Below are 12,820 nucleotides of genomic sequence, written 5' to 3'. Positions count from 1 at the left end.
TGGCTGCCATCATCCAGGCTGTGTCTGCAGCCACCCAGCCTGTCTCAGAGGGAAGGACAGCAGCAGGGATGTTAACAGGAACAGTGATTGGTGTTAGGTGCAATGAATTCATGGGGTTTGGTGCTTGGCAGAGTTATCTCATTTCCTAGGTTTATTTTTTAAATAATTATTTTTAGAGTGAGAGATTTGAGTGGTTTGAGAGTCCCGAAGGAGCAGAATGAGGAACTATTTGGGGAAAACCCCTCTCCCCTTGATAAAGATGAACTTCTGTCCTCCATCAGCCAAACTGGCAGAGGCAGTGAATGCTGAAGCCCTGTGCCACCACCTCATTGCTGCTGTCTGCTGCAGGGTTGTGGGATGCTGCAGGGGTCTGTGCATTCAGCCAGGGCTCTGTGCCTGTCTGGCAGGGAGGGGTTTGCTCTTGGTGTGGTAATTCTAAGGCACTGTGCTCATGGCTCTGTCTCTGATCCTCAGCCCTCCACTGCTGTGTTCAGCAGACACATCAAAATGTGGGCCAAAGCCCTCCACCAGGCTACAGAACCACTGAAATTTTGGCAATCACAGCCTTCCCATCAGCCCTGTGCTGTCTCTGCCCTCCCACAGCCTCCTCTAAACTCCCCCCAGCCTTTCTGTCCCACACCACCAGTGACCTCACTAAGAGACCTGTGTCTCTTTCTCAAATGCTGCCTCATGAGCCAAAGCCTGGTCAGAGCCAGGCCCAGGGGAAGAGAACTGACAAAAGTCTGTGCCCTGCTGTATTCCCAGAGCTGTGTGCAGAGCACTAGTTTAGCACAGAAACATGTACACAAACCCTGTGTATTTCCTGGACAATATCAAATATTTGTTCAAACACGCACCTGTTGGAGCTAGCATTGCCCAGCACAACAGATGGCCTAGCTCCTATCTCCTGGTTTTCTCTCCCTGCTCTGATTCTTAGGAGCACCCCTGTCTGCTGCAGGGCAAGAGGTGGTCCTGGACCCACAGACTGAGCCCCACAGCCCAGCCAGCCAGCAGTACCTGGGGGGAATAAACACCATGTCATCTAACAATTGTATAGGTATGCTTACTGCCTGCCATGTCTAAATTAATTTATACTATACAGAAATGAAACTCATTTTAAGGTTTATAAAACTTGAGTCACTGGTGAGATTTGCAATTACAGTAAGAACTTTAGTATCCTCTCTTCTAGTGCTTTAGCATCTTTTCTTTTTCTCATTGTATGACATCTAAATAAGCAACACAGTGATTTTAGTAGCAAAGATTAGCAACTATCAAAAATATTTGGAGATGCAATTCAGGTAAGTTATCCAAAACTCACATTAGTACCTATATGTGGCATTCACATTCTCTGAAAAAATCCCTTTGCCCAGTATTTTTCTCCTGGGAAGCTGAGAAACCTCAGAGAAAAAGGAAAAAAAAATATTATCTCATTTGCTTCTCCTGTGTTGTGCTCACATGTGGAATGTGTTTGGAGATTGTTTGTTTCATTGGATTCTGCTGTGAGTTGTTTTTGCTCTTTGGCCAATGAATGCCAAACTGTGTCGGGACTCTGGAGAGAGTAATGAGTTTTCATTATTATCTTTTTAGCATTTAGTAAGTATCCTTTCTGTATTCTTTAGTATAGTTTAGTTTAGTATGCTTTAATATAACATAGTATCACAAAAAAATAAATGAGCCTTCTGAGAACATGGAGTCAGATTCATCATTCCTCCCTGCCACGGGGGTCCCTGCAAATACAATACCTATTTACTACACCTATACTGTACAAGGTAAGTCATACTGTAATTGAATTCATTATTGCTTTAGCCCTTCTTTGGTTAGTGAATTGATTCTATTTGTTTTTTCTGGTCTGTTTGTGATTATGAGAGAAATCTGGATAAAGAATATTCAAGTCAGGATTGGGTTTTGTGGGTCATTAGGCTGCTCATCCTTCACAGCCCCTGGTCCATAATGTGTCCTCGGCCATCTCAAGTGAGAGAACAGAAACCTTCCAAGTAAAAGAACAGAAATCAAGGGGTAAAAAAATTATAATACACTTCTGGTGTCACTAAGGATTCTTTATTCCTTTGGCACAATGTAATCAACACTTCCTAGAATTTTGAAATCAGCAGTTATTTCTGTGTATAACCCCCAGTCTGTAACCAAAGACAACATCCAACATGTTTCTGTATCTCAGCCCACTCTGTGTGAAATGAAGGAAACAATACTCCCCTTTCCAATCTGTTGCTGTGCTCTGGGGATGGTGACTCTGGTCTCTCTTGGCACAGCCCATTCAGGTCTCCCAGCCTATTCTGGCCCTCATTGCAGAGATCTGGCACTGGCCCAACCTGCCCCTTGCTGCATCAGAGCAGGTATGTCTGGGGATGTGGAGGGCAGGCTGGGGCAGGATGGCTTTGCTTTCAGAGGGTTTCTTGCTTCCCAGAGCACACAGGGTGGGTAGGCATAGGCTCAGACAGAGCTGCACACTGGAATTCTCCTGGGAGGCTGAGTCTCTTGCAAAAGGCACAGGATACCTTCAGGTGAAGTGTGTCTGAAAAGTCCTCCAGGGGCTGCACCTGCACATAGCCATTCCTTCCTCCTGATATCCAAACAGCAGCCTGAGGACTGTGCTCTGGGAAATTCTGTAAACTTCTGCAACATTCCTGGCAGTTTGTGAGGAAGTGTGCCTTATGTTTTTTCTGCCTTTGTGGCAAAAGGTTCATTAATTCAGAAGGGAGGTGCTGTGACCTTGCAAAAAATATGTTCATCCATACCTGACAATTGATGTTTTCAAGAGCCAATTTCCCCTGGCCTTTGTTGTGCTTGTACCCAGTTAGTTCTAAACAGAATCCTTGAGGCCTTGGTAGTTCAGCAAAATAAATGGGCCATCTGCAAAGCTGTATACACAGTTTCTTCAATTAGATGAGAGGTGAAAATAGGCAATATAGCAATTTATAACTCCTGGTTACAGCCTTGGAGAATGCAGTCATAGCCCGTCATGGTCTGCATATGCAAGGCCATCCCCCTTTTTCTTCTTTTTCTCTCTGCTGTGTGATCATTACCAACAATGCAAAGTCAGATGTGAGTTGCCATGGTGGAAGGGCTCCTTCCATGACTGTCTGAGCAGAGCACATTCTAAATGTTGCACCCTGGAGCCCAAAATACCACAGCAGTAACAGAATCCTTTCTGCAAGTGGTTGCCAGCACTGTCTCCTACCCAAGACCCCTAAGGATGCAGGGCTTTTCAGCATACTTCCTTCAAACACAGCCTCACATCCGCTGTTCAGATATCATGTGTTCACATTTGTCTTAAATTAGCCTGCACAGTGACTTTTTAGTGACTCAAAGTGAAAAAGAATCTGTCCTTCTACTGCTGCAAACCAAAAGGGAAGTTTTATATATATATATATATATATATGCATTGGTAGGCTTCCAGTACTTCACACTACCAAACCATGAAGACAGCTGATGCAGAGTCTAGATCAGGAATAAAAATAAACACTGGAGATGTGCTGTCCTGCATAGTTTGGATGGCTCCAATTTTCAAAACACATATTTTAAACCCCCAGCAGTTATATTTGAATTCTTATTAAAGACCCTGGGCAAAATTTGAATGACATTAATGCAGACTAACTCAACAGCAGTGAAACTGCACGAGTACAGGCTTTGTCCTCAAGAAAGCTTTCAAAATCCCAGCTCCTCTTGTTGTCTGTTAAGCTGAGCTGGAGATAGGAGGCCATCAATAATATTTTAGTGGGGAATTAAGTTGGAAAAAGCCACCAGCTCAGGTCCAAAACCTATCCACAGGTGCTTTTGAGCATGCAGACGGGGAGAGAACTGAGGAAATTAATTCCTCTAAGAGCTGGATGGTCAGTGGCATAGCTCCCTCTCCCCTGGCTCTCCATGTCTGCTGCCATGGAGCTCTGCTCTCCCTGTGTGTGATCCCCTGAGGTTTCCCTTCCTCAGCACTCCTCTGATCCATGGGAGCCAGGCCTGTATCCCTGGAAATGTCTCATGCCAAGGAGAAACAGGCTCTGGAGGTACATTTGCATGAAACTTTCTGGTTCAAGTCTTTGTGCACATTCCTCTGGGTATTTTCTTTCTCTCCCTTCTTGTATGGCTACTCACATTCAAGAGCTAGCATCTGATATCTTTGTTTTCTGCACAGAAAATGGCTCATTGCTTGTATTTTCCCCCTCTGATTGCTAGTTAATGAAATTGGTTCCAGCTGTACCATCACTGTAGCAATGAGCTACAAAGAATCACTTGTCTCAAGTGCCTGGGCCGGGCTCCTTTCAGCTGCAGCTCACAGATGGCACAGCTATCCAGGAGACTGGAAGAATGCAGTCAAGAATAATGCAAAAATGGGGAAAAGGTGAGGCTCATCAATCTTTGGTGCTTTGCTATTGTATCTGTATTGTACTGCAGCCTCCTAGCTCCAGCACAGGAGCCTGTGGGGCTGTTTGGTCACTCTCTGGCATCTTGCTCCTTTGGAAATGTAACTCCAAATGACAAGGTGCCTGTGCCAAATGAAGAAATAGTGCAGTACCAGCCTGTGTAGGAGGTGCTGCTAAACAGGGAGTATCTGAGGGCTCTGTGGTGTATTTCCTTTCCACCTCACCAGTGATTGGAAGAGAGGGCCTTTCCTGGAATATTCATATACATATTCAATATAATGTCACCAATCATCTGCCATGTAACTCAAAATCTCCAAAGGCCCAGTTCAAAGCAGTTTAGCAGCATATCACTGATAAAGTCAAACCAACAAATGGTAAATCCTGGCTGTAGCTTTATTTGTCTTTGTTATTGTGAGAGATTGGTCCTTTACTTTTGGAAATTACAATCTATATATCCTCCATTGTGGCATAATAAATATCTGGGGTTTGTGCTTAAGAGGTGGGCCCAGGTTTCCTGTGCCTGTGGGCATTATGACCTCCAACTGTAAAATAGCAAATCTTACTGGGTATGTGATGATCCAGTGAGCTTTCTGCTTGGCTATCCTCTCCCAGTGAACCACCTACCACTGATGCTCTCTTGGTACTTCAGAGGTAACAATCTGCTTCCTTGTTGCTTGCACTCCTCCAAGTAACATTTTGCAATAATATTAATTATACAGCAAGCTTAGATTTCTCATACCATTATTAGCAAATACATGTTTACTCTAGCTTTCCTTGTTTGAACCAAATCTGTGAACTATATCCCATGGGGTATCTTTGAAAAATACTTGAATCCATTCTATGCAAAGGTGAAGTTTAATATCCTTTTCTGTCACTAGGGACAAGCTGTTCTACACCTTTAGCTCTGACTTTCCAGAGGACAGCAGCTCCCATGATCCCCAAGAAGAATTGGACCTGAGCTTTGACAGCAAAGCACTTTATGAAAAGGAGGAAGTATACAAAAAACAACTCCAAAATTATTAATTTAGTATGAATGCTAAATAGGGAGTAGTAGACTCTGCTGGAAAATCCAAGTGGAGATCTGTGATGGTAATACAAGAGGGATCCAAAGGCTGAAGCTCTAAGGAAACCCTGTTGATTTGTCAAGTAGCAGGGCTCTTAGCCAGGAGTTTATAAATGTTAAAGCCAGAATGGTTAATGACTTTAAAAAATTCAAGTTCTAAGAAAGAAATGTAAATTCTATCGAAGTGAAAGGAAAAGGAAGACTGAAAGCATGAAGTGCTGCCTCTGTGACCAGTGTGTGTCAGCTTGGTTTTTAAAGGCACAAAGGGATGGTGGTTCCCATTCCTCCTGCACAGGGAGAAATGCTGTGATCAGGAGTGAGGAAGATGGCAGGTGCTTGCTGGATGTTAGAGCAGCTTTATTTTTTGTAATGGGCTCTACAAGGGGTAAGGGCTTAGCTGGACAATTAAAGTGACACACCTGTGTCTGGAAGGTGAGCTGAGGGGAGGAGAAGCTCACAGACTAGCTGAGAGCAACTAGTAAGAAGTAGTTGGAGGCAGCCCTGTGTTTCCTCTGTCTCTGCCTACAACTACAATCTCCTTTCTGATCTCTGCTTTTGAAACTGGAGGTGCTGGTGCTGATCTAACCAGCACCTGACTAGCCAGACATTTGTACTTGGAGGGCAGCTGGATCGTGTGATGGGGGAGTGGCTGTCACCCAGCAAGTCCCTTCAGAGAATTACCCCAAAATCTCTGTCATTTTCCTTTCAGCCTTAAACCACCCACTTCCATCCAACCAGCAATGAACAAACTTGAAAGGCCCAGTGTGTTGAGCAGTTGAGCAGAGAAGACAAGAGCTAAAATCTATACTACCAAGAAAACCTGAGAAATGATCCCTCTGGTGCTTGCTGATGATTATTCTGTCTTCGGACTTCCCTGTGTATTTGTATTTGATTTATACTGGAATGCAGGAAGGTCCTTCCCTCCCTCTCCAATCAAAATAATAGAGCCAAACCAGCCAGCATTAGATGTTTAAAAAGGTTCACCACACAGTTTCAGTTATTGCTCTGACTTCTGCTGCAGCTAGTTACACTCATCCTCAGTAACAGAAAATACCTTTCTGTAAACTAGCAATAATAAAAAAAGTCTTTCTAGCTTAGGCTAGCTACCAAAAATGCACTGCACCTTTCTGACCTCTGCTGTGGACATCTAATAGCCCTTATGGATTAATTTGGGGACAATAGTGGTCTTTATTCTGGTTTTGGTTTTGTGCTTTGTATTGCACTGATATGAACACTAGATATACTAAAATTGAGATTTTTGAGTGTTTTAATGTAAATGTGGGGTTACAACTATTTGAGATCTCCAGCATTTCCCTTGAGATTGATTTTTCCTCTGATAATTTGTTTTGCCAAAACCAGTGTTCTCCTTTCTTGACTTGAACAATCTTGGTTTCATCAAAACTGTTTTTTATAGTGTGTCTCTGAGTCTAGGGAGCAGCTGTGTTGAAAGGCTATTTTTTTTTTTTTAGAATAAGAACCTATATCTGCACCCCTGTCTAGGCTGCTTGAACTAGTTTTGCCCCAGACAGATGAAGAACAAAGAACTTGCCAAAGAGTGTAAGATCTGTCCAAGAAGTAAGATGAATTGCTGGTGCTCATCTCTGGGCCACCAGGAGGATCAGAAGCAGACAATAGATGTATGTGTGTGCCATGCTCCAGTGTCACACACTGGGAAACTGGCACTGACCTCACCATGGGTGTAGCAGAGAGCTGCCCAAATCTGGACATCACTGGCCTTTACAAGCACAGTTTGCAAGTACAGCTAACTTCTTACTGCTGTGTGAATGCCAGCTTTGCTCCATTTTTTGTTGGGACCAGGACTGGATTTCCCTGCTGAAAGAAGGAGAATCCAAATCCTGCTCTTCCATGGAGGCAGAGGGACACGAGTGAGTGTGGGAGCTGGCTGTGGAATCAGTGCAGTGGGATGATGTGTGCACATGGAAACAGGAGCTCCACTGCAGCACCTTTACAGCTCAGAGGTGCAGTGCTATCTCTGGCTGCATGGAGTCACAGGGCTCAGCAAAGCCCTGCATGTGTCTGTGTGGCCAGCAAGCGTGCTGCAGTGTGTTTGTGTGCATGGAACCATTTCAAAGCATGCTGGAGCAATTTGTCTTCCCTGCAGCATGCACAGCAGCGCCTGTAGCCCCTCAAGGAGCATGCTGGGGCTTTGCTCCCCTCTTTTCATGCTGCTTTGCTAGTTTCCCTTGCTTTTCTCCCTTCTTTTCCTTACTCTGACAGAGTAGCCTTGTGGGGAAGGCAAAGAAGGGTGTTTCTGAAGCACTGCAGTGAAAACAAACCAGCTCCTGTTGAACCTTGACTAGGAAAATCTGTGCTGCACAGTGTGGCCATCACAGTATGTGTGAGCTGCAAGGGAAGACTGCCAGGCAGGTGAATGGCCTGAAGGACATGGAGGACCTCAGTTCTTTGACAGTGACAGTGTTTGTGAGAAATAGATTTAAACTAATTCGTGAATTAGCTCTTAAATGTTAATTTTATCCGTGTTTGATGGGTGTGAGTACTTTATAAAGTCAACATCAGATACCAGAGTATGCTGTGTCTCTCTTCAAAGCCTTGCACAAGTGGTGCTTGGAATGCAGGGGAATGGTGATGGCCACATTTTCCCAGGGGGAAAACAGAGGAGCAGTGCAATGTGCAATGGGACACGGGGCTGATGATCCAGCATGTAACTCCAGAGCTGCTGGCCATCAGACCTGTACTCTGGACCCATTTTATTAGCTGAAATAAGCAAGTACAAATGCATAGGTGGTGAGATGTGAGCTTCTAAGTGAGAAGCAGAACCACCATGCAGTTAATTGGGAGGAGGCTAGCACCAACTTGTACAGCTTTCTGTCCTAACAGCTTGCCTGATGGTGTAATACATTAAAAACAACAATAATCCTGCTGTCCAGTAACATGTACAGGCTAGTTACTAGAGTCTTACCTGCAGCTGGATGCAGAGATGCAGGAATGAATATCACAGGTAAAGCCAACCCAAATCTCTAGTGACAAGGATTTTCAAGGATTGGCCATTAGGATGACAGAGTCTAAGTTACATGGGCTTCCACTGCTCCCCAGACTTCCATTTGCTGCTCATAAGCCAACAGTTTAATTCCTTGTTTGCCCTATGGCAACATCCAGCTAGCAAAATTTCTAATGGTATTTTATTTATGAAACTTGCCAGGGATCTAGGCAACACCTCTTTTCTCACATGGAAGAGTGATCTCTTTAATGGGATTAAAGAGAAGATAACATTTCCTGCTTCCATGCCTGAAAGTGAGAGAATTGTTAATTGGGTAAGAAATATTAGAGTACCTTTTGAGGCTGTTTTTCTAACATAGGCTAACATCCTCAACCATATGCCTTAGTTTCCATGCTTTGGGGAAAAGAGATGGGAATAGCAATGGAATATTCTGATGCCAAAACAGAGACTGGCCACAAGCAGTAAGGTCACTGCTGTCATGGAAACTGCCCAGGCTTTGGGCTCTTCTGACAAGTAATGCCTTTGACATGATGGTCTGAAAATCCATCCCACATTCAGGATTGTTTCTGTGATTCCTGTGTCTTCTCTGTATTGCAAATATTTCCTTGCACAGTTTTAAAAGAAGGGAAGACAAGGCAGAGCTATCCAACAGCCATGCAGTATGAGAGCACTTGGTACATAAAGTAATCCTGAAGAATCCTGTGAATCCATGCATGTCATCAGAATGCATGCAGGATTACCCAACAGAGCTCTTGATTCACAGGACTGGGACTAATGAACACCAGGGAAATAATAGATTGCATTGGGTAATCTGTGTGTTTGGACACCGAATCCTTCAGGCCAAGTCATTCTTGTAGGCCGGTAAAAAATCATTGAATGAAAAATTCCACTGCAAGTCTTCATTAAAACACAGAGCAAAGTCCTCTGCATTCCACCCCCTGTGTAATACTGAGAAGAAAACACTGTGAGTACAAATCTTGCTTGAATCATTACATTCCTGCCAACCAAAAGTAAATACTTTTTTTCCTTATGGCTGCAGAAGCTGGACCCTGGATGAATTCCCTGCCAGCAGTGGGTCTGACTGTGCACCTGAGAGCCAGCCTGGCACTGCCTCTCCACACACAGCAACTGGGCTCCCATGGATCTCATGTGCAAGGAGGCCTGAAAGGCACAGTAATTTTTAATTAAATGTTTGACCTTCAGGTTTAGAAGGCCTCCTCAAGATATGTGTTGGTGATATGTACAATGCTATGAATGAGTAGGGAGGTCCTTCCCCACTGAGAAGAAATATAGATATATGTCTATGTATACAATATAAATGTTTGAAAAGCAAGACATCAGGGCCAGTAACACCTCTGCAGCAAGGAATGCAAGCCTCCTGCCTTGCTCTGGTTGCATTCAGTGCTGCAGCAGTTTCACAATGGTGGCTCTGGAAGCTTGCTCTGGAGGAGGAGTCCCAGATGCTGGTGCAAAGAGTTTCAACGAGAAAGAAAAAGCCTAAAAATAATGTCACAAGCTAGTGCTGAAATGTGTGGAAAGAGCTTGGCAGAGTTATGTAAAGGACTGGCTGGTGTGGTGTAGATTTACATGTAGGGAAGGCTGGCGTGGTTGGGGTTTTTTGGAGAGGAATAACTAGGAAAGAGACAAGAAATGGAAAAGGACATGAAGAGAGAGACAGAGAGTGCTAATGGTTTGTGCTCTGGAAACGAGAAAATTTATGTTCCCCGTGGAAAGAATTGCACCTGTTCCACCACATGTTTTTTTTCAGCTATTTAGCCCTCTTCATATCATATGAGGATTTTGGAAGTTTGGCAGAAGGTACACAGAGTCAGACTTTGAAGTTACTCTCTTCTTTCTGGATGCTTTCCAACATCTGGGAAGCTGTAGGGAAAAAAGCAACTCTAGAATATCATAGCATTTCTTCTCATAGGCAACTGAACATATTTTCTTGTTAGTAAGCACTGTATGTCACTCTTTCCACAGCCCAGCACTGCATTTACTGCAACCCACATGTGTGTGCTAAATAACAACACCCCTCCTGTATATGATGCACCAGCTATACCTTATGCAAAATTCCAGTAAGAGAGTCACTTTTCATCAGTTCTCTCCCCCTTTTGGAAAAGCATTTATATATGTTTTCTCTTACCCATGGTGAAGAAGTGTTTGGAATATTTTATTAAGGGTAACTTTTGTATTTGAATAAGAGATATCCATTCATTAGGACAAATCCTTTAATTCAGGGTTGTTCTGCAATGTGAAAGCAGCATTAAATTAAAAAAATATTAAAATTAATAAAATAAATTAAAAAACAAACACTTGCCACTCTTCCTGGGTAAAAGCCTACAATTAAATGGATCGCCCTTTTAACTAATCAAAAATTCTTTAAACATGTTTCTGCTATGGCAACTGGCCCAGCATTAGGCTGATTGATGGGGCTTGTGAAATGACCTTTAGGACTTTCCAATCTGGTCAAAAATACTCCCAACTCCTAATAGTCCAGCTGGCCCAGAGATGGAGCGGGGGATTCTTCCTAGATCCTGCATTCAAAAATCCTGCAGTCTTCCTTTTGGCAATGAAAGCATATAAAAGTCCTTGGTACTTTTCCAGCCACTCACTTAAATAAGACCATGTACTGAGCACTAAGTGTGAAAGAAATATACATGCCTTTAAAAGTCAACAAGAAAAGTATTTTTGTTTGTTTAATTTAAAAGCTGGCATTATGCCCCATGCTCTTTACAGCTGCTGAGAGCTGACAGCTTCGACCTCTGCCAGGCCCTGGAGGGGGCTAGAGATGCTCAGGGCTCAAGAGGACAGGATTTACACCTTTCCATTTGGCTGACTTTGTCTAATTTGGCAGAAGAAAACTCTTTGACGTTCCTGGTTTGAAGAAATCTGCAAACCTGGGTTTGCTGAGCTGTTGCCTGATGTCTAGGAGTTGCTAAACAGTCATAGCATTTCAACAACAAAATGGCTAAAATAGCACAAGTGTTGTTCCTGTTATTTCTAAAACACCTCAAGACTACCCTAGAATTTACTTACTTCTATTTTCCTGAACAATCTGGTACTAGAGACAAGGTTTGCAATTAACATTCATCCCACATTCACTTCATTAATACACACATTTGTTAAATTCATGTTCTGCTAAGATGCCTGCTTCGCTTAAAAAATAAAATAAAATTGGAAATCTTTGAGGAGGAGAATTTCTGAGGGTCTTTAGCTAATGTGAACCCAAACCCTTGTAAGTTAATTAAGAGCCTTTTTAAAGACAGGTGGATTGATGGGGTTTCCAATAAATATGCATACACACAGTTGTCCTGCATACTGCAGACATCAGAAATATCCCTTAAAATGGCCTTTAAAGTAAAATAGAAGGAAATTTTTATTAATGTTGACAAAAAAATGAATTTATAACATTTTTAAAATGCCAGAATATTGGGGTTTTTTTGTGTTTTCATGTCCTTTTTGGGGTTTTTTAATACTACACTCATATAGAAACCAATAGAAAGTAATGAAGCATATAACTGGATCCATGTTACCAGTTGCAAAAGGTCTCTGATAATAACATGTGCCTATTCCTAGCTGTTGTAATTTCTCAATTAGAAGAACCAGAAAAGTTGGTGAGGGAAATTATGGTTAAGAAATTTGTAGAATTTTTTTTTAATCCCTCCGCTCCCAGTTAGATATTGGAAGGACCCCATTAAACAGAGAAGAAGAAAAATATCTCCTAGAAATAATTCTTATTGTGTGTCTTAGCATTACTACTAGTATTCTCTCTCCATACTAAACCAGAAGTGCTTTACAGAGTCACATTTTTTACAGTGGTATTGAACTTGCTGTTTGCTCAAATTAAGAAATATCAATGGTATATGCAATAAAAATTGATTTTCAAGAGTGCTATGTGCAATACAGCTCATTTGAGGAATATTGCTTGGCTTATCCTCTATGGGCAGAACCTGCAGACTGTCTGACAGCATTTTAAATTGAAGTAGTGATTTTAGTAATGACATGAATAAAACATCCCCTAGCCATGAAGCTGGAGCCAAATAAGCCTTGAGATATGGCCACAGCTGATTTCAATCCCTAGAAAGAATTTGGGTGTGAGAGAGACACAAAGAAATGTGATTGCCAACCTGAGCATCACCTTGAAAAGGAGTCACTGTTTGATCAAATATTTATTTTCTTTTTACCAGCACAGGAGGCTTGTATAAAGTACATCAGTACCAATGAACTTTTCTTGATACATTGTATTTATATTAGGAAAATTTTGCCATGCATCTGATACATCCATCCGAGGAAGATGGTCTGGCATAAAGATTTTTATTTAGGTGTATGTAACTCTTCTTTTTTCTGAACTTTGTCTTTTAATGTCTTGAGAAACTGTAGCAGTTTTATGGGAATGGG

Source organism: Agelaius phoeniceus, chromosome 10 (genome assembly GCF_051311805.1).
Source record: "Agelaius phoeniceus isolate bAgePho1 chromosome 10, bAgePho1.hap1, whole genome shotgun sequence".
Lineage (NCBI taxonomy): Eukaryota > Metazoa > Chordata > Aves > Passeriformes > Icteridae > Agelaius > Agelaius phoeniceus.
Note: the sequence above shows the minus strand (reverse complement) of the source record.